General features: G+C 51.3%; 1 protein-coding gene across 1 annotated transcript in view; it reads left to right on the top strand.

Annotated features, from left to right (window-relative positions):
* Window positions 1-1,451: 1,451 nt before the first annotated feature.
* The window catches only part of DLGAP3 (DLG associated protein 3), a 68,108-nt gene continuing 47,143 nt past the window's right edge, over window positions 1,452-22,416 (top strand). Inside the window, exon 1 of the mRNA XM_030913701.1 lies at window positions 1,452-1,651. The gene's annotated coding sequence lies outside the window, so the exon portion shown is untranslated. The remainder of the gene's footprint in view (window positions 1,652-22,416) is intronic.

The following is a 22,416-nucleotide window of genomic DNA, read 5'->3' as shown; positions in this document are numbered from 1 at the left end:
ATTGAAGAGACAATGAACTGTTCTTGTGAGCAGCAGGGTAGGTGACCAATCTACTAGTCTCTTACCAGACTTCTAGGTCTCCCTTGGGAGGAGGGCTCTCCAAGCCCCTTATGTTATTTAATGTAATGTGGCATCTTAAAACATCATCTCCCTGAGGAAAAGAGGTCTTGGCTCTCAGTTGCAGCTCTTCTGGGTCTTTGGCTTCTCCGTCCCCTGCCTCGGTTTCCCCCTTTATACAGGGAGGAGGGCCGGTGGCTCCACAAGGAAACAGAGAGCAGGAAGTTGTTGGGGTGCGGGGTGGGGGCCGTTGAATCAGAACAACTCCAAGGTATATTCCTAGAGAGGTGGACAGTCTCCCAAGCCTCCCAAGCCCACACCTCAGCACCCCAAGCTTTCAAGACCAGAAAAGGTAGAGGAGGGAAGAGGGCTTTAAGGATGCCCACTGAACCGCCACCCCCAACTTTCAGCGCCGGAGGCAGTGTTCCCTCACACGCACCCTGGAAAGCCAGAATCCGGAGCCACCCCTTCCCCCACGTCTTCAGCCCCTCCCCCTGCGGCTTCCCCACCGCGGCCCCCTCCCCCCAATTACAGCATCGCTCCGGGCGCCAAGACGGATTCAAGCCAGGGGACTGCTGCAGTCAGCTCTCCGCCTCTCGGCTCCCGCAGCCTGTGTCCCGGCTCCGCAGCCTCCAGCTGTGCTTCGCACAGTCCCTTTCCCCCGACCCCGACACAGCACAATCCCAGGCTCAGGGCCCACAGGCGGGCGGGCACAGTGGGCACGGGCGGGGGCCCAGCACAGGCGGCAGGTACAGCGGGGCTCTCCCTCCACACTGGGGATGCCTCGGCTGTGCGGACTGTGGGTGGGGGATGCCTGCCAGCGGCTCCGAGGCCGGGCACAGCGCCCCATCCTGGCAGGGGCTGGGGCAGAAGAGGGGGTGCTCCCTGACCCCAGGCCAGGAGCTGAGGTCGGGCGGCCGACTGGGAAAGCCCGAAGGAGAGTCTCCTAAGCGGACGGGCCTGGGAGCTGTGTGTGACATTCAGGGCGTGACTGCGCCTCGGCTGGGGGCGAGACCCGGTCAGTGAGGCTGAGCTGGCCCCCGGCCGCCCGCCCGCCGCCGAGCTTGGGTCCCTGTGCCCAGGTCGGCTGTGCGTGACCGTGACACTTCGGGTGCCTGTTCCTGGGTCCCCAGGGAGGGGGATCTCATTCCTGCCCCTACCCTGGGCGCCCCCAGCACCGTCGCTCAGCGAGGTGGGCGCTCCTCGGGGACCCCGGCGGCCGCCCGCGGGCGGCGACCTCGGCTCTCCTGGGTCCGCGCGGGGGCGAGGAGCTCGGTCCTCCTCCCTCTCCCTCTCCCTCTCCCGGCTCGGTCGCCCTGCGCGGGGGCGGGGGCGGGGGCGGAGCGCGCGGGCGGGATCCCCCCCGCCTCCCCTTCCCGGTCCCCGGGAAATCCAGCCTCCGTGGCTTGGCCGCCTCCCGCTCTCGCGCCCGCTGCCGCTCGGCGCTCGCTCGGGGCTCCGCAGCCGGCGCGGCCCCTCAGCTGAGGGCTCCGCAGTGCTGGGCCCCGGTCCCTGCCCACCTGCCCAACGCCGCAGCGCCCCCGGCCCGGGCCGCTGGCACCATGTAACCCGGCCGTAGCCCGAGCCGGGCCAGGTAAGCCGCGGGGAGGAGTGGGGACGGGGCCGCGCTTGCGGCGCCCTCTGCAGCGCCCCCCAGGCTCGGCCCGGCTGCGGCCCCGGCGCCGCCCACGCCCCGGGCTCCGGCGGCCTCAGCTCCCGGCCCCGGGAGGGGGGAGGGGCTGGGCCTCCTCGGCTGCCCCCGCCCCTGCCCCGGCCTGGCTGCCAGCGGGCCGGACCCGAGGGGCGGGCGGGGGACCACGCGGACTGCGGACCCACTCTCCCGGTCAGGGCCGCTGGGGCAGCCCCGGCCCAGCCCTCGCCCGGCTGGAGGCTTGGGTCTGGGAGGGAGTAGCCCGCTGGTTGGGGGGGGAAGTCGTAGTGTTGGGGAGATCCGGAGAGAAGTTTCCTCTGCAGGTGTGTGAATGTGAGTGCGTGTCGCTGTGTGGGTCTGTGGGTGATTGTGTGTGCCGGTGAGTGTATGCCGTGTGTGCGTGTGCCACTGTGGGCGAGAGTGTGTGTGCATGTTAGTGGGTGTATGCAGCGTGAGTGTGGAGGGTGGTACTGTGTATGTATCTGTGGACATGTGAGTGAATGTGTGTGTGTTGTCCCCGTGTGTGTCTCTGTGAGTGTGTGAATGGATGTATGTGCCGGTGTGACTATCTCTGTGAGTGCGTCCCGGTATCTGCCCTGTGTGACTGTGTGTGTGTGCGCGAGTGTGCGCGCGTGCGTTGGCTGTGTGTGAGAGAGTGTATCTGAGCACGGTTCACTCTGAATCACCCACACCTGTGCTTTGTCCCCCCACCGTCCTCCCATTCCTGGTGGGATATGGGACAGGGAGATGAGACTTTTCCCAGGTCAGATCATCCCCCCTTCTCTGGGGACCCCTGACCCTTCATTCAGGCAAGAGCTATGTGGCACTCCCCACCTTGGTCTCTACCTTCACCTACCTCAGGGGGTGCCCTCTGGGATGTTGCTGGTCGTGTCCTTCCTGCATGCTGAGGTCCCTGGTGGGTGGGAGGGGGGATCTGGGGTGAGCTGGAGTATGTGCCTGTGTGTGCTGCTTCTCCTTTTGGGGGCCTGGGAACTTGTGTCATCTCAATAATGCTTCACTGAGGGCCTTTTAGAGCTAGGAGATGAGGAGGCCAGGTGGAAGCGTCTGCCCTGTTAGTCATCAGAGCAGGTGGCGCTCTCCCAGACTTCCAAGTCCCAAGCCTTCAAGTTCTGGGTCATTGGTTCAGTCCACTGGCTCCGGGTGGGTCTGTACTAAGCTCTTTGAAGTAATAATAATAAAATAATGCCCTCATATTAGTTCAGGGCTTTTGAAAATGCTGCCCTCTGAACTCTTCTTATTTCCCCAACAGCCTTGGGAAGCAGGCAGGACAGGTATCACGTTAAGTCATATGAAATTGCCAATATTCAACTGTTTTTATTTAACCTACAAAAACAGAAATTTCACATGGTTCAACCAAATATAATGCCGATTTACAGATGAGGATGTTGAGGCTTGAGAAATGAATCGCATTTCCCACAACCACACACTGCTAGTCAGTGGTACAGAAAGACTTCAGCCCAGGTCTTTCAGTCACCCAAAGCACTGGGCTGGGCCAAGGTTAGAGAGTGGTACTTCCTGGTGTGTACTCTGACCCTGGGGGCACTGCCCTCTACCTCTGCGCAGCATTCCCTGAGTGCTGGGGCTACTTCTGCACCCAGCTGCCAATGCCTAAAAGAGAGAGGGGGGGAAAAGAGAGGAGGGAGGGGAGGGAGAGGCTTCGTGAGCTGGCAGTGAATCAGGGTCTAAAAAGGGAGCTGGGAGGGCTAGGGTGGCAGGTGTTTCTAAAAGGAACATGAACATAGGATGAACGGCCTCACATACAGCCCCCGCATCTCCCACCCGCCACTGCCCCACTGATCTGGCAGGCAGGGCCCACTGAATTTTGTGCCAGGGGGCTCACATCCAAGGAGTGAGCTTGTATGTAGCTGTAGAATGATGGCCAGGAGAGGAACCTTAGAATTGACTTGGTCCAGTGTCTTCATTACAAACTGGGGACTCTGAAGCCCTGAGAAGGGAGCAGATTTGCCCAAGGTCACACAACAAATTTGTGGGTTCCTAGGCTAATCTTAGACCAGGAACTTTGCAGTCCTCCATGTTGCCTTCTATTCCTGAACTCTCCCCACCCCCATCAGAGCTGAATACAGGGGATTTTTGGAAAAGAAATGAAGACTCAAAAAGCCTAAGGCTGTACATCTTTCAACTTGGGACTCCTTGCCAAAGAGAGGGTGCTACAGATGTTGCTGGGGATGGGGATTCCTAGCCACACCCACCATCGAGGTAGGCCATGGGCTTGTCTTGTCTTGATTCCTGATGGTGAGGGGCTGGAGCTGCTACAGGCCAGACTCCCAGACTTTTTCATGTTAGTACCTGCTTTCAGCGGCTGCCTGACACCTAACATCATCTCTTCCAGCTGATGTTGGGGCTCGAGCTGGCTAAGCTCGTTTTCCTTCATCCTCCCCAATTTCCAATGCATTTTGCCTCTAGCTGGATGGACTATTCCTTACCTTATTGGGTTCCTAATGAATAGAGAAACTTCTGGGGCTTGTCTGATTTAGGAAGGGTCTGTAGTTACCCCTAAACCCTTTCTAATGAAATCTTCCAGGAGTCTAGGACAAATGATAAAGGGATTGCCCCCATATTACAGGTGGGGAGACTGAAATTCAGCAAGGGGCCCCATATTTGGTTGCGTTTTAGTTTTTTGGGGGTGAGGTGGTGAAGGGAGCAAATGATGATAAAAACTTTTGCCTAGAGGAGCTTCCAAAGACCCCTTCTGGTCTTACCATCCCCATGGTCAGGAAACCTTCCCAGATTCTGATTTCATTCCCACTTGGTAGAGTCAAAGCTTTGTCACTCAGTGGGGGTTGGAAGAACAGCTGTGTACCCTCCACTATGCAAGCATTATGTCTTGATTTCCTCTTTATCCACCCTGCCCCTCCCCAGTCTGAAGGCTGCTGGCTCAGCGGGCCTCCTGCTGTCTGGGGAGTCTGGGTTTGAGCTGGGGTGAGGCAGTGGCACCATCGTTATGGTAACGAGCTGCCAGCTCATCGTTGCTAATAACTTGTCAGGCCCCTGGGCTCCATGCAGCATCTCTTCCTATCAGCCCTTCTTCCCATGTCACAGACAGAAAAAGTGAGGCTTTGAGGGAGGGGTCTGGGAATAAGGGAGTCTGGAGAAGTGGGTGGCCTTGTCCCTGGGACTGTAGCTGGAGAGCTGCGGGGAGGCTGCTTGGAAGCTGGTTTACACATATGGTTACATAGGCTTGCATATGATTGTGTGGGCTGTTAACATGTGAAAACACTCAGAACATGCTTGTATAAACTTATACATGCTAGCTGACATGTTCATGTGTTTTTACACAGCAGCCCACAGGCAAACATGCTTCCAAGCTTCAGAACATGCTTGTGCCTGAATACTGTCTCTACCATCTGCACATAAGGCCCCCAAGAAATCTGGGTTTGTGGGGGTGTCCAGGTATGTGGGTGGGGATCTGATCTTTTTCTGATGCAGCTTCAAAGTGTCTTGTTAACAAAGGGACAGAATGGTCCCAGGGTTCCTTCTTCTTCCTTCCAGTCAAGAGCTCAGAGTGGAAGTGGGCTGGGGATGGTGTCAGGGGCCCAAGCTCCTAGCTCCCAAAGGTCCCTGCTTCTATGCCCTTTGAGCTCAGGTAGTCTCTGCCCCCCTCACTCTCTGTTCTTTCTCATCCTCTCCTCTTCCTGTGTGTAAATATTAAAGAGCTGAGCCTGCAGGGCTGATGTAGACATGGGAAGAGAATGCAATTAAAAAGGATTCCCTCGCCCCCATCTCGACACCCCCGCCCCGCAGTCCTTCGCTCCTGCTTCTTCCCCTCTCCCCTCTCCCCTCCCCTCACTCAGTGCTTCCACATGTCTCTCCTCCCCCCAGTCCAGATGGGAGCTGGCTCCTTCAGAAAGGGGGCTCAGAACAGGGTTTGGGGAGCTACCTCTCTCTGCCTCCCCCCACCACATCTGTCTGCAGGGCTGGAAGCCCCCACGTGAGTATTTCTTTTATTTTTGGGGTGGTGATTAAGAAGGAAAGTGGTTTTTAGAACCAGCTGTGAGTGGCGTTGAGAGGCTCTGGGCTGAAGGAAGGTGGGTGGGGTCCTCTCTCAAGGCTCCCTCAGGGAAGCCCCATGTCTGGGTTTCTTTTCTCTCTTGGGACATAGAGGGAAGGTGGGGGGGATTGTCAGGTGCCCCCGGTGGATGGGAGCGACAGTGGGAGGGGCAGGGGAGAGGGGCTTCTGTTCTAAAGAGGGTGTGTGGTGGGGTAAGCCTGTTCCTTCCTGGCAGCCTGGGTTTCTGACTACCAGGGCCGGGAATGTCGCTGGGAACTGTCCCGGGTGCTGAATGGGACTCGGCGGGGGTTTGCGCCTTCGGAACTGTCCCGAGTGCTGAATGAGGCTTCGTTCGGTCCCGATGGTGGAAAGGCGGTGGGCAGTGGGAAGGGCTCACTAGAAAAATTCTCCCAGATGACCCACTTTCCAAGGGCAGAGTCCCTGGATGGAAATATGTATTTGGGGTTCTTCCTATGTTTTAGGTCTCACAGTTGTTAGTGGTATTTAGGAACCCTTCCGCCAAGGGGCCCCTCTCCTCTTTTGCTGTTTCAGTTCCCCCTCTCCCTTCCAAAACCATCCTACTGTTATTATTGGGGTAGAGTTGGAGAACGATTTTGTGCCTGTGAGATCTTATCTCCTGGGAACGTTTTTTTAGCGCAACAAGCTCAGAGATATTGATACCAGCCTTTCACCTACTGGGGCCCAGAAATTCAGGCTCAAGGTGCTTCTGGATTAAGAGAACTTGGTTCTTTCTGGTTAGGTGTGGGGTGGTTACAGCTCAGGAGTTCAGGATCACTTGATTGACCGCTTGATATTCCCTTGCCCACCATACTTTGGGATTTGGGACAGGGGACACTGACATATTCTGCAAGCCTGTCTTGTGTTCTGTCCATTTCCAAACCTAGCTCAGAGCAGCATTTGGGAGAGACTTTTTGTTGGGGAGGAAGATTTTTAAGCAAAAGATTCAAGGAGTGGGTGGGGTTGTTCAGTGCCATGGAGAAGAGAAGGAGGAGGCTACTGGAGACAGGGCAGTGGGAAAAGAGGAAGATCTGGGGGAGTAAAAAATATTCAAATGGAGGGATGAGGTCTGGATCTCAGTCTTTAGTTCTCTTGGATATCTTTCTCCTTATTACTTAGAGTCAGGGTCATTAGTATCTGTATTCTTATGCACTGTCTTTGTAACTGTGCAGGGGATAGAGCAAGGAGTTATTTCTCAAGGTCCCTTCCCTTGTCATCCCAGGGGGATGAGAGCCAAATGTCAGGACATGCAGATGAGTCTGTAGGGGAACAACAGGCAGGAAGGGTTGATGGTGGCTTCACCTCCCGTCCCCAAGAGTACAATCAAATATTCAAATGGGATCCTCCCTGTGAGGAGAGGAAGGAGACAGTTTCCAGATAATACTGGACAAAAATTGGGTGTGGCAGAGAGTTCAAGAAAAGGGAGAGGAATCTAGGGACCTCAAACTGAACCAGTTGATCCCTTCCCAGATGTGACTTGTAGTTCATAAGGAGCCCCTCACCCATCATGTTTTTGATGTAACTCATCAAGATGATTCCTGCCTTCTCTAGCTGCTTGGGAGGAGCTGAGTTTTCCTGTGCTGTGGGTGCTGGGAGGTGGTGGGTGTGGGTGTGGGTGCCTGTTTGGGGAGGGGAGGTGTTTGTGCTCCACTCAGCTCCCTTGGTTACATAACAGCTTTGATAAGACTTTACTTTGGAGCTGCTGCTCCTGCCTGAAGCAGTCACCCCTCCACCCCCACATGAAATGCTAGATGTCCACCCCCTTTTCCCTGGCCCCTTGGAGAGTCCTGCTCTTCCTGATCCACTGTTCCAGCAGCTGCTTCCCTGCCAGGAGGTGTCTGCAGCTTGCCTCTCTGCTCCCTTCCCAGCTTCTGTTTTTAAAATACTTGCTTCTTTTGTTATTTGAGCCCAGGTCACCCCCTTTACGTTTTTAAGCCCCCTGGTCTACCCTCTCCCTTGGCAGGGCCCACAGGCTGGGAAGGGAGGGGTTCACTCATCATGAAGTTGCCCTCTAGGGAAGAAAAGGGGTGTCCTAGGAGGTTTTAGTGCTCACATTTAATTTCCTTACTGTTTCTTCCTCTACCCCAATAACTGTTTTGGAGTTTGAGAGTGTTAGACTTTTACCCAGAGGTACTGGGAGGAAGGCCTTTGGCCTTGATATTTTCTCTTTCTTTTCTTTCATTCTTTCTTTTTCAGAGTTAAGGGGTTGCATATACGGGGGGATTGTCTCCTGGGTTTGAAGAGGTACACCTACTTTATTGTTACTCCTGCCAAGGTTGTCTGAGGAAATATTCGTTTCTCTAGGCATGGGATAAGGGCATGACAGAGCTCTTTTTTAAAAAGTGACGTTTCTTTACCCCCTGAGAGTGGGTGGGAATGGGATGTGTCCAGGAGTGGGTATATCTCATTGATAACAGGAACAACTTTCCAAATAGAGAAGTGGGAGACTAGCAAGAGGAGAGAGCAAACGCAAACTTGTGATGTACTTGGAGAGAATACAAACTTTGTGGACAGGATAGAAGCCAGGGGAGGGGCTGGATATCTCTGCAAGATCTGGGACTCCATGGACATGCATGTGTATTTCTGCCTGTGAGTGGGTATATGACTGTGTATATGTACATAAATATGTGTGAATATGCTGTGTATATGTGTATAAGCACATTATTTGTATAAGTGTGAATGTGTGTATATATATATGTATGACTCTATGTATGCATTCATGTATATATGTGAATGAGAAGGAAATTACTGAATTAAACCAGTGTGTGTGTGTCTGTGTGTGTGTGTGGTGTGCTTATCCAGTAATGCATATGTGTGAGTGTAAGCATGCATGTGAGCATGTATGTGGGGCATGCATATACATACCGTATCAACCACATATGAATATATGTACACAAGTTGAGCCAAACTTGTGAATAAATGTGAGAAAGAGAGATAGAGACCAATTCTGACTGGATGTTGGGCTACCCAAAAGTGTCTTCCCATTACCTTGAACTTGATCACCCTGCTACTTGTAGCTCTTCTCCAGAAAGTAGGCTCTCTGAAGTCTCTCAAATTCTCATGTCCTTGGGAGCCAACTCTTCTCCATCATATGAAAGGAGTTTGCAGAGGGTAAACCTATAAGGCCTTGGGGATAGCCGAGTAAGAAATCCAGGCTTCAGGTTGTTCAGATGCTGTGGTGCTCAGGGCTGTCTGTGGGGAAAGAGGATGGGGACATAAATATTAACATTGCTACAGAGGTTTCAAAATCCAACAAGTTGGGCCTAGTGGATGAAAGGGATAGTGAGCAAGAGGGGAGCCCAAGTGCAGTGCATAAGCCTCACACATACAAGACGTGGCAATACACGTGTACAGGTACATGAGCATATTACTTGTCTGTGCCATAATAGGGATATATCAACATAGGTGCACTTTTTAACATGTACATCCATTAACAAATCTACAGGAGTGTCTATACCAACATGGGGATTTGTCAGCATGCACATACATGCTAACACATATACATGTGAACAGAATATACAGAAATATGTGGGCATATGCTAACATTTGTCTGATTACAACCCATGGCCATATATTTGTGCATCTCACTCATCCAGGTTAACAATAGCTTGCAAACATATCCTTCCCCATCACACGTGCCTCACCCAATGCATCCATTCATTCAACCAGTGGTTATTTTATGCCTCTAATGTGCCACATGCTGTGTTGGGCACTAGGGATGGTCCCTGACCTCGGATAACTTGCAATCTTGGGAGGATAAAGGACCTGGAACCAAATAAGGAGAGTGTTAAGGAGGGTAGATACACTTAAGTGTTCATTGGAGGGAGTGGGGACCTAAAGAGAGGTAGGTTGGCTCTGGAGTGGGGAACGGAAAGGTTTGGTAAAGGATCCATAGAAGGGGAGGCTTTTGAGTTGAGGCTTAAAAGTTGAACAGGTGCTTACCAGGTGAGCAACTGTGGGAACAGGTATTTCAGTGACAGGAAATATTCCAGATGGTCTTCCCACTTCCACCCTTGCCAGCCCCACCTCCAAGACTCTTCCCCAAAAAGCAGCCAGAGTAAAATGAGGTCTTTCCTTTCCACTTGCTTTCCGTCTCACTCAGAGTGAAATCCAAAGTGTAGTGCATCCTGAGCAACATGAGTGCTATGTGTGCAAAGCCCCCTATTACCTCCTGGATCTCAGGGGCCACTCCTACGTGGGCTTCTTTTCTGTTCCATAAAAAGCACAGTTCCATGTGGAGGCAATCGCCCTTGCTTTTCCCCTCAGCCTGAAATGCTCTTCCCCCAGATATCCAGGCAACTCACTTCCTCATTGTATTCAAGTCTTTGCTCAAAAGTCACGTATTTGGAAAGACCTCCCCAATAGTCTATCTTAAATAGCCTATTGTCATTCTATCTCCTCACTCCATTATTATTATTATTTATCTCAGTACTTGCCACCACCATTATTTTATATATTTGCTTATCATCCCTCTTTTTCCACTAGAATATAAACTTCATGAACACCGGAGCTTCATCTTTTTTGTTCATTGCTGTATCTACAGTGTCCAGAAGAGTATTCAGCTTGGAGTAGGCACTCGATACATACTTGTTGAATAAAGAAATTTTACATAGCTGGCAGCCAGTGAGGAGAAAGGATCAAGGTGGAACAAGACGCAAGGCCGGGAGACCAGTTAGGAACCTGTTGTCATAGCTTTGGTGAGCAATTAGGATGAGAGTGGCCTGACGTAGAACACCAGCAGTGGGGGTGGAGAAAAGGAGACACAATCTACAAACACATGCTTGCACAAATATACATGCATGTGCTTGTACTTAAGTCACATCTGCTGTTTTAGTAGTGGAAGGCTAAGGAGGAAAGTAAAAGTGTCTTTGTATGTATGTGTGGTATGTATGTCATGAACACCTCATGACAGGCTGGACACCCTCCAGCTAATGCCGACTGCAGTTCTCCCTTCCTTTGGATCTTGTCACCAATATCCCATGTATGTTAATTCCAGCCAGCCAGGCTGCAGAGGCCTGCCACGCAGGGGTCTCTGTGGTTCCACCCTGTCAGTGATACAGGGCTCCTGCCATAGGGAACAGGAGTCGGGAGCTGGGTCTTGAACAAAGGAATAGTCTTAGGAGGTCAGAGCCACAGATAGAGACTTAGAGACACTTGGAGAGAGGCACATGGACTGTGAGAGGAGTAGAGAGAAGGGGAATGACTGCGCAGAGCTCAGAGATGGAAAGCTCAGGCATGGCCCAGACTTCCTGAAGCCAGATATGGTAGGGGCGGGACAGCATCCTCAGGCAGCTTCTAATGCCTGGCCCCAACCTCTTCCCTTCTTCCCTTCTTCTCTTGCTCCACTCTTGGTCCTTTACCCTGGTGGTGTGGATGCCTTAGTCAAGTATGGACTTAGGAATGATTTGTCCCCAGGGTTGTGATGTGAATTCAGGTACACGGGGAGACCTAGAGGAAGGGATCCCCATTTCTATAAGACATTTTGTGGCCTGGCAGTAGGGGAGGAATTTCTCTGAGTGTCTCGACTTTGGTTGTTTCCTTCCCTTTCCTTTTTTTTTTTTAAGATGGAGTCTCGCTCTGTCACCCAGGCTGGAGTGCAGTGGCACGATCTCAGCTCACTGCAACCTCTGCCGCCTGGGTTCAAGCGATTCCCCTGCCTCAGCTTCCTGAGTAGCTGGGATTACAGGCATGTGCCACCACGCCCAACTAATTTTTGTATTTTTAGTGGAGACGCGTGTTTCACCATGTTGGCCAGGCTGGTCTCAAACTCCTGACCTCAAGTGATCCGCCCACCTTGGCCTCCCAAAGTGCTGGGATTACAGGCGTGAGTCACTGTGCCCGGCCTGGTTGTTTTCCTTTCTCCCAAGAGAGCATGGAGAATTGAGCTTGTGTGGCAAAAATGAGCAACTGAGGTTAAACCTCAGGCAGGACCAATCAGCTGCTAGCATGAAGAGACTAAGACATGAAGGGAAAGCTGGGAGGATAGCTGCTAAGAAAAGGAGGAAGTGGGAGTTGGGGGTCTGCCCCACCCCATGCCACTCCAGGGACCTCTGGTGGAGGGGAGTGGTCAAGGCCTAAGATCCTCTTTGGCACTTCCTCCCCCGGACCTGCAAGCACGGGGCTGGGTTGCTTCATGACTGAGAGCCAGTGGTAGAGCCCCTTCCAGGCTATAGGGGTGTAGGGGGGCCTCTTGCCTCTCTCTTCTCTCATCTGGGCTAGGGGCCAGGGTGCTGAAGCCGCTCCCCTCCCACCTGGGCTGTGAGCATGGGGGTTGGGCCCAAGCAGCCGCCAGAGCCGCCCACCTGCCCGCGGTGTCATGGCAACGACTCTGCCCACGTGGACGATGAGGAAAGGGAGGAGAAGAGAGGAGAGGAGGCTTCACAGCAGACACGGGGATGGGAGGGGTTCCTCAGGGTCCTGCGTGTGGAAGCCCCCACCCCTCTAGCTTGGCCCCGGCCCTAGCTCCTTTCACCCCAGATCCCCTGGGGCAGGGTGGGGCTGGTGTTCCAGCCCTGGCCTCGGAGTGTGCATGTCCTTGGATGTCCTGAGTAATGATGACCTTGGCTTCCCGCACTGTGGGGTCCTGGCCAGGGTCCTAGGGTATATGGGGCTTTGGCATGTTCAGGCGTCTCCCTCTCTCCTTACCTCACAAGTCGGGGGTGGTGCCTGGGGCTGAGGGGATAAGAGCCCGACCTACTTCTCCATTTTCTCACTATTTTTCAAAAGGAAAATGACCCACTTTTCAGCCAATCAGACTGGGGCCTGTTCCCCGGCTGATTTCCTGAGCCCCCCTGCCCAGGCCTCTGCCCCATCCTCAGCCTATTAGCCACGTGCTGGACCGACTTCCTAAGGGCAGCAGGTGAATCTGTGTGGAGGGGTCCTCCCCTGCCATCTGCATCAGGCTGAGTCTGTTCTCAGAGGGGCAGGGGTGGGCCAAGGCCTGGCTGAGACCACATCAGCTCTGCATTGAGCAGACCCCTTGTCTGCCTCCACCCTGGACGCTGTGAGGGTCCTGCTTGCCATCCCCATAGACCCCCGGGACACACCTCGAGGCGAAGCAGGAAGGGCTCCAGAAGGGTGGAAGTAGGATTCTGCCCCTCCTCTCTCCCTGTGTCAGTGGATGGTGGCAGGCCGTCTTCCCAAGCTGCTTCATTTCCATGTGGAAAGGGAGCCTGTGGCACTGGAGAACCATGCCTGTCTGTCTGTCTGTCTGTATGCCTGGCTGGCAGAGTTCCTCTGAGAGACCCCCCAGAGGGTTCTGCCTCTGCCTCATTTCCCAAGCCCCTCCTTTTCTCTAGGATATTGGTCTGGGCCTCCGAGCCCCCTCCCTCCCTCAGCTATATTGGCCTGGGCTGGCTTGGGGGGTGATTAGGGATTTAATTATTTAGTTTCTCCAGCTCAGTAGATTAATTCCATCCATCACAGGCAGGCTGAGCCTTCTTCCCCTCTCTGGACGGCCTGGCCAACCCCAGAGAGAAGGAGCATCATGGCCCACCTGGGTGTAGTACTGGGTCTGGGAACAATGGATAAAGTTCTTGTTTGGGGAGGATTTGGTGAGTGATCTTGAGCAGATGTGGGTGCCTAAGCGCTGTGAAATGGTCGTGTATTTCTGTCATATGGGGATAAACATGTGGACACGTATTTAAGGTTTTGTATCTGTGCAGCTTCTATGCACACAAGCATCAAAGTCTATTGCATGGATAGGCGTGGTGGCTCAAGCCTATAATCCCAGCACTTTGGGAGGCCAAGGCAGGAGGATATCTTGAGCCCAGGAGTTCAAGACCAGCCATGGCAACATAGTGACACTGTCTCTACAAAAAAATAAAAAGTTAGCCAGGCACGATGGTACACGCCTGTAGTCCCAGGTACTCGGGAGGCTGAGGCAGGAGGATTGCTTGAGCCTGGGAGGTCAAGGCTGCAGTGAGCCGTGATAGTGCCACTGCACTCCAGTCTGGGTGACAGAGCAAAATCCTATCTGGGAAAAAAAAAAAAAAAAAAAAAAAGAAAAGGAAAAAGGATCTATCAGATGGAAATGCACATGAGGTGTATGAACCCTCTTAGGAACAAGTTTGTGTGGATCTGTGTACAGTGCGTGACAGTGACTATATAGATGAGATCAGGTGCTGTGTAAGTTGTGTGTGGATGACTGTGTGGCTGTGTAATTTGCCTCTGGCTGAACACCTGTTAATTTGTGAATGAGCAGTCTTGGGGCCGTGTATAGCTGTGTATGAGGAAACGATGACAGAGATGGAAGGTTTCCCGGGGCTGAGTAATGAGAAAGGGCACACTGGGGTCCACCTATTGGCCTCCTCAGACTAGTTTGGTCAGGGAGACATGCTACTTTAAAGGCGCTCTGAGGTCGAGCACGGTGGCTCACGCCTGTAATCCCAGCACTTTGGAAAGCTGAGGCTGGCAGATCATGAGGTCAGGGAGACCGAGACCATCCTGGCCAACATGGTGAAACCCTGTCTCTACTAAACTACAAAAAAGAATTAGCCAGGCGTGGTGGCACCAGCCTGTAGTCCCAGCTACTCAGGAAGCTGAGGCAGGGGAATTGCTTGAACCTGGGAGGCAGAGGTTGCAGTGAGCCAAGATCGCACCAGTGCACTCCAGCCTGGTGACAGAGCGAGACTCTGTCTCTAAATAAATAAATAAATACATAAATAAAATAAAATTTAAATGGAAGTGTTTGTTCAGCCTGGGCCTTGGTCAGGCCTGGACCCAGACTGAGATTCAAATCCTTCTTCCACCATCTGTATGACCTTGGGAAATTTTCTTTACATTTATAAGCTTCAGTTTCCTCACCTATAAAATGGGAGTAATGATAGCGTCTACTGCAAAGGATAGTTGTGAGGTTTATACGAAGAAAAACATCTAAAGCACTTAACACTGGGTCTGGACAATTGTAGGTATTCAGGAGCCTAACCTTAGACTTCAGAGTTGAAAGGCATCAGAGGTTGTCTGGTCTGAAATGTATTCAATGTATTCAGTGCTTGAATGCACACTGTACCGTCCTGCAAAGCGGTCCTCTGCTTGCACGCCTCCCCAGACAGGACACTTCCAGCTCTTTAGGAAAGCCACATCACGCTGGAGCACTTCTATCTGCTGGGGAGGTCTGGTCCAGCTGCAGGGAGTCATTGCCTTCCTTTCCCCCCGTTTCTCCCCGTTTCGCTACGCCTCAGCTGTGGGACACTCCTTGATGGCTCAGTTGCTGACCCTGAACTCACTGAGCACCTACTGTATGCCATGTCTGTCCATGTAGTGATAGATCCCCTGAATCCTGGCCTTCAAGGAACTCACAGCTTACAAACAACTCTTTACCCTACTGTGGGGAAGGAATAGAGGTATGAGACCCAAGAGGAGCTGGCAATTGTGTCCTGGGATTGATGGGAGGGCACTTGTAGGGGAGGCCTCTTGGAAGAGAGTACACCTGCGTGGCACCAGAGGGTTTAAGGTTGGGAGGACAGGGGTTTTGCAGTCTGTGCTGCCTTTTCTCTCTGTGTGCTCTCATGCTGTGTCTCTCAGCTCCTGGCTGTCTTCTCTGAAACCCAGAGAGAGCAGAGGTATAGACATCCCTGAAGCTGGGGCAGGGTCAGGCAGGGTTTCAGGCAGAGCTGAGGGGTGGGAGCTGCCATGACGTGAACCTGGCAGTCAGCCAACCAGTCAGCCTTTGTGGTTGGCTTCCTGTGGTTGACTCTTCTGTGGGAAAGGCCCAGAAAGAGGGCTCAGGCCCTGTTGCTAGAAGCCCCTGTCCCAGCTCACACAGAGAGCTTACAGGACAATGTGCTAATCCAGGAGGCAGTCCCAAGTTCTGGACACAAGGAGGGGACCAGATGCCTGGGCCAGAGAGTAGGAAAGGTCATTGGTGTGGCCAGGCTGAGAAACTCCTGCCCAGTGGACCCCTGCCATGGGCTTGGGCTCCTATCTGCTATTCTTTGATGGCCCTGGCAGGCTCAGATGTGGAGCATCCTGGAAGCTAGAGTAGCAGCAGCCCAAATCACATGCAAATGAAAGAAGGTGCTTTGGTGCTAAAGTCAAAAGAAGCCAACATAGGGAGATATATGTGCAGTTGCATTGGATAGGTCAGCTTAGTTACTCATTGCCACAAGCTAAGGAGGTAGGTATTGTGATCCCATTTTACAGATGAGAAAACTGAGGCTCAGGCAGATAACACAAATTGCTCATGGTCATAAAGATAGATTGTGATATAATGGATGGAGGTGGATGATTGGCTCTCCAATACCCAGCTATGAGGTTGCTGGGCTTTCCCTTCCAGATCCCTGGAGTTGTAAGAGAGGCCACTAACCCTGGCTACAGGAGTTTGTGGGAGTCTGCAAATCAAGGTCCTCTCGTCCTCTCAGATGCCACTATCTTTGGCTACTAGGACTGCTCTGCTGTCTTCGGGTAGCCAGGGTGTGGGAGGTCTTCAAAAGGAGCCCAGGCCAACAGAAATTCCTACATGTATGAAACAGATGAGTTTTCAGACTACCCATTTCTGATCCAAACCAAGTCATGTATGGATAGTTACAGCCTTTGCCCAAAGCTGTCTAGAGATCCTCTCCCTGTCTCCAAGTCTCATGCATTTAAGTAGTTTCTCCCTAGTTAGCAATAGTTAGCCCTCAGCACCCTGCTAGATACTTTACCTTCACTATCTTAGTCCTCGTGACATCACAGTGAGAAAGGGGCTACTCTTGCTCCCATTTGAAAATGGGGAAACTGAACTTGAGAGACGCGAAGAGGCTTCCTTGAGGCCACACGTCTAGTAAGTGGTGGACCTGGGATATGAACTCAAAACAGTTTAGCGTAAGATCCAGAAGCCACAGTTTCTCACCAGCTGCCCCTAACAAGGGTCCTAGAAGAGTTCTGGTCCTAGAAGAGTTCTGATCCTAGAAGTCCTCCCTTTCAGCAATTGTGCAGTCTTCCCCAAAGAAGGACCCTAGAGACTTTCAGGAGAGGGGAAAAGTGGAAATGATAAGGCAGCATAGCCTAAGAATTGGTTCAGTTGACAGAAAAGGAAGAGATAGCTGAGAAAAGGCTGGAAGCAGATGGCTATGGCTGCAATTAGGGGGCATGAAGGAGTGAGGCTGATCAGGCTGAATTGTGTCTCAAAGGGCCTTTGGCCGCCCTGGAGAAGGAGGAGGAAACCCAGGCTCTGCTTCCGATGCCTGTTGGGTACATGGCCCTAGCTGGGAAGGGAGCTGGGGCCCAGCAAGTCTGAGTGAAGAGACCTGTGTGGGACTAGGTGGTAGACCCCGAACTCTGCTCCTGCAGTCCATCCCTGAAAGTTGTGCCTCATTCTTTCTCTCTGCAGCATGGGGAGGGCCACCTTTTTCCTTCTTACTCTCCCTTCTCCCTCCACTACCTTCCCTGAGCTCTACAAAGGGACATATCTGGGGAGACCTAGATGCAACTGGAAAAGAACCATCTTTACCTGCTAAGCAGAGTGGCTAGACAAACATTATGAACAAGGCCCTGGGTATAGAGGCTGGATTTCTAATACCAGATTCTCCAGGACTCTCCAAAGCCTTTGAAGAGAAAGGAGTGGAGGTCCTTTCTGTGGGCTGTTGTACATAGGAGCAGAGTGGATGAGGGCAGCAAGGGAAAACATTCATTCACAGAATAGGTATTTTTTTAAACACCGTTTAGTGGCAGGCATTGTTCTAGACACTCAAAATGCAGCAGCACACAAAACAGACACAGTCCCTGCCCTTCTGGAGCTTATGTTCTACTATGGGGAGACATACTATAAACATACAATAGACAAAGAAAATAATTTCAAAGGGCAATCAGTGCTCTGAGGGCAATGAAGCAGGTGATGTAGAGCATTCCCAGGGTTGCAGCTCAACTTTAGTTGGAGTGAGTGGTCAGATAGGCCTCTCTGTCTCTTCTGAGACAGAGGAAGCCATGGGAATATCTGGGGCAGAGTGTTCCAGCAGAGAGAACATCAAGTGCAAAGCCCCCTGAGGTGGGATTTTCAAAGAGATTATAGGTAGTGTGGGTTATTCACAGGCTGAGCACTGTCCAGTGGGTCAGGAGATGGATTTAGACTTGTATCTGCCTAAATGGCTCGAGTGTTTTGGAGCTGTAAACCCATTTTCTGTAAAATTTCTGCCCTAAGCCCCTAGGAAGAGTTGATTAAATAAAGTAATAAAGATGAGTGAATAAAATGGCAAGCCTCCCTCCTTCCATCCTGTTTCCCCTTCTTCCTTCTCCATTTTCTGGGGTAGTGAGGGGAAGAGGAGGTGATTTCCCTTGGGGTCCTAAGGTGTGGGGTTGGATACGAGGCATGCCAAGTCTTCAGCAACAGGGGTGGGTAGTGGGGTTGAGGGAGGCCAGGGACTAGGACACCAGCCCAACTACAGAGATCCAGGCATCTGGGCAAGGCCAGTGTCAAATTAGTCAGGGGGGCTCAGGCAGAACTGGATGCAGGAAGAGACCAGGGGCTGAGGGGGCAGAGGGATGCCTATCCATGGGCACAGTTGAATAATCAGGGGTATGAGCTGCAGGTCAGAGGCTCTGTGTTAGGGCTCCCAGTGTGAAAGGCTGGACAGAGAAACTGAGGCACAATCCTGTCTATACTGGTTGGTTAACACAGAGAGAGGGGGTGGGTAGACAAAGCCTAAAACTTTGGGATCCTAGGGACACACATGGCTTATCACAGGCTTGGAGGAGCCAGGCTGAAAGCAGCAAAATGAATTCTAGGCCTCACTTGCTGGAAGTTCTACTGTGTTGGAACTGATGTGGGGATGACCTCATAGTCTCCAGGTGAGGGGATTGGATAGGGCTGACCTTCACAAGGGAACAACTCTAACCTTTTGCTGCTATTTGGATCGTCATGTCCAGCTTGTAGCTCTCCCAGACAGCTTCCTGGGGAAGGAGTGAATTGGCTAAAATTTGATTTTTGAAATCTTCATCTTGGCCCAAGGCATCACTTTGTGCCAAACGCTGAGATACTGGCCTTTGTCAAACACACCTGGATCTCTGGGTACCTGGATGTGGACAATCTAGAGTAAGAACGCCTTATCTTTTCCCCAGGTGAGTATCTTTGGTGTTAGATGATCATCCAGAGAAATTGAGTGACCTACCCAATGTCACTGTAAACCAATGGAGGAAACAATGATAAAGATAGCTACCGTTAGTGAGTATTTATCATGTGCCAGGGACAGTGCTAAGGGATTTATATGCTTTACCTTGTTAAACCTTACATCATTCACACCTTTATTATGGCTCTAATATTATCCCCATTTTACAAATGAGGAAACAGGTTAAGAGAGGTGAATCACTTACCCAAGTACACACAGCCATTAAGTGAGTGGAAAGGGATTTGAGCCCACAGAGTCTGATGGCAGAGTCCATACCAATAACTGCTTGAATCAAGGGAGTCTGTGAGTTGCCTAGGTCTCAAGAAAGGAAAACCAACTGATTTGGCTGGGCAGGGCCCTAGGGGAGAGGGAGAGAAAACACTCTGACTCCTTCTCCCATTTTCCATTCTTTTTCTGGAAGGTAATTGCTTGGGGCAGTGACAACCTCCTGGTGAATTACACAGCTGGTTTCCCAGTGAGATTTGTAACAACAACCCCGCCAGCCTGGCAGCCCCCAGCAAGTTCCGGTTTAAGAAACTAATTGCTGGATTGTGTAGTTGGTGCTAAATTGGGTAATTTCTTGGTGACGGCATCTGTGCCACTTCTTCCATTCCCAGATAGATTTGAGCTGCATCAGAGAAGAATTTGTCACACACGGCAACCTCCCAGACTCCTTCACTCACCACTTTCCAGCCAACCATAGACTACTGCTAAAGTGGCTGCTTCCTTCGGCCCTCTCACCATTCGGGGAGCTCTCTGTGTCCTGGGATAGTGGATGGATGACTTGGTGCAATAAAAATGGGAAAATAACACCGGCACCCAGAATTGTCATAGGACTTCAGGGAGTGTCCTTTATTCTATACCAATCTGACCTTGGGCTTAGTATAAACTCAGTGCTCACCACACATGGGAAAAGGCTAAATCACACTCTGGTTAGCTCTGGGAGATATGTATGGATGAGGTCTTTTTGTTTGTTTACTTAAAAAAAAAAAACATTCACTTTCATTACTGTGCTCACTTCAGAATGGCATTGAATAAGTTTGACTTCTCTGGGCTGGCAACACAGATGGAGAAAAGCTAAGGCGTTGGAATTGGCCAACACTGGATTTGACTTCTGGCTTTGACAGCAGCTCTCAGTGTGATCTTGAGGAGCTCAAGTTAGCCTCTCCAAACCTCAGTTTCTTCTTTTGTACACTGGAAGGTGGTGGGGTGTGGACAATATCTATCCCTTGGAATAGTTGTGGGAATCACATAAAATATCATAAATGAAAGGATCTTGTTCTTTGTAGACTCACATGCACTCAACAAATGCCTGCCATATGCTAAGTGTTGTTCTAGGGACTGGGGACAATTCAGTGGGTAAGATGGATACAATTCCTGCACTTATGTGGAGCTTACATTCTAGTGGGAGAGATGGACAATTTAGGAGTCACACATATTTTAAATGGTAACAGTATAAGAGACAGGTACATGGTGCCTTGAGAGCAAACAGCAGGGGGATCTGACCTAGTCAGGGAGGCCAGAGAAAGCTTCCCCGAGGAAGCAACAACTGGGCTGAGATCTGAAGGGTGTGTAGGAGTTAGCAAGGCAGAGGTGGGTAGGAAAAGCTTTCCCAACAGGGGGAATAGGCCGCGTGATGCGAGGGATCATGGGACTGACAAAAGACTATCCTGGCTGCTGCAGAGAAAGCAAGGGGGGCATGTTGTGAGAGGATGTTGGAAAAGTAGGAAGGGCCAGACCCTGCAGGTCTTGTTGGACAAGTGAAGGCATTTTATCCTAAGAACATCAATAAACCAATGAAGAGTTTTAAGCAGAGAAGTGACATGATGAGATTTGCATTTTCAAGTGACCATTTGGATTGGAGCGGGGTAAGAACGGAAGCAGAGAGACCAGTTAGGAGAAGACGTGCAGGCATGCAGGCAGGAGATGGTGTTCTCAGGAACAGTTGGATTCATTAGCAGTGCTTTCTGCTGCAAATACTACAGGAAATCTGGCCAACAGTGGTTTAAATAAAGAGCGCATTCCTTATCATATGTAGACCTGGAGTAAAGCAACTGTTCATATTGGTTCCATGGCCGGATGATGTCAGAACTGACATCTCTGCAGTTCTCTAGGCCTCTTGTGGTGGCAAGATAGCGGCCCTAGCTCTGGCCATCATGGTTGTAGTCAAGCCAAAAATAAGGGGAGGAAAGATGGCACTAGCAATTCCTACCCCTTTGGTCACAAAGGCAAAGTCTTTCCCAGAAACCCTCGTTATGCTTCCATGTATATATCATTAACCAAAATGGAATCATGTGGCCTCTAGTTACAAAGGAGGCCGAGATAAGGACAAGGAGGCTGGGAATGAGTTTTAGCGAGTCAGCCAACAGTGATATGGTGGATATGGAATAAATGGGCACATCTTTTTTTTTTTTTTTAGGAAGCAAAATCCATAGGGCATGGTGATGGACTGAATTATTAGTCTCTTCCTCACTTGTTTTTCCCTCCCATTGATTTTGTTTAGTAACGGAGTGAAGGCGGGTGATGTAGGGGGAGAAATGTGATCATAAAGCACAATATATAGGAGGAAGCCAGTTGTTAATTAAATATTTTCTTTAGAAAATCCATAAATTGGATATCTCCTGCTCCCAGTAATTTGGATTTTGATTATACTGTTTACTATTTGGACACTGGGGATTTTGTAAATCCAAAGAAAGGCTTCTCATGAGGGATTACACTGTATTAATCTTGTAGAGTTTGTAAGAGTGATTTTATTATTTGATACCCATTGAAATCCTGGGAGATAGGTGAGCAGGTATCCTGAGGCTTAGAGAGGGTAGGCCGCCTCTGGTATGTCAGGTGTCACATACGTTCTGGTCTCAGGACCTGTGCTTTTTCACTATACAGGGCTGCCCTGTAGGATCTGGGTAAAGGAGTTGAGGGGTGATCTGTCTGGAGAGCAGCAATTATAGGGCCCATCTTCTCCAAGACAAGAGCAAGGAGAATGTGGATTGATGCCAGAGGGGCTGAAGTTTCATAGGATCTTGATGAAAGCTGAGCAGCTTGCCAGCAGCACCTGCATGAAGCAGGAGACAGAGGGGCACCTGGGAATGTCCACCCCTGGGAAGTTCCATGAGGCCCTAGCTTGATGTCGCCACACACAGAGCAAATGGGACGGTCTGGGCTTCTGCCAAAGTGGCCTTTTGTGCCGTGAGTCTCAGATACAGGTCTTGCCTGGGGCAGGAAGAGGAAAGAGAATGACATGGATGAAAGACCAGGCTGTCTTTCCATCTTCTTTCCAAGACAGAGAGATGCTTCCAAGTGCTTTTTTTTTTTTTTTTTTTTTTTTTTTTGAGACGCAGTCTCGCTCTGTCGCCCAGGCTGGAGTGCAGTGGCCAGATCTCAGCTCACTGCAAGCTCCGCCTCCCGGGTTTACGCCATTCTCCTGCCTCAGCCTCCCAAGTAGCTGGGACTACAGGCGCTTGCCAACTCGCCCGGCTAGTTTTTTGTATTTTTTAGTAGAGACGGGGTTTCGCCGTGTTAGCTAGGTTGGTCTCGATCTCCTGACCTCGCGATCCACCCGTCTTGGCCTCCCAAAG

The sequence above is a fragment of the Rhinopithecus roxellana genome, chromosome 12 (genome assembly GCF_007565055.1).
Source record: "Rhinopithecus roxellana isolate Shanxi Qingling chromosome 12, ASM756505v1, whole genome shotgun sequence".
In the NCBI taxonomy this organism is placed as follows: domain Eukaryota; kingdom Metazoa; phylum Chordata; class Mammalia; order Primates; family Cercopithecidae; genus Rhinopithecus; species Rhinopithecus roxellana.
Note: the sequence above shows the minus strand (reverse complement) of the source record. Positions and strands in the feature narration are given on the sequence as shown.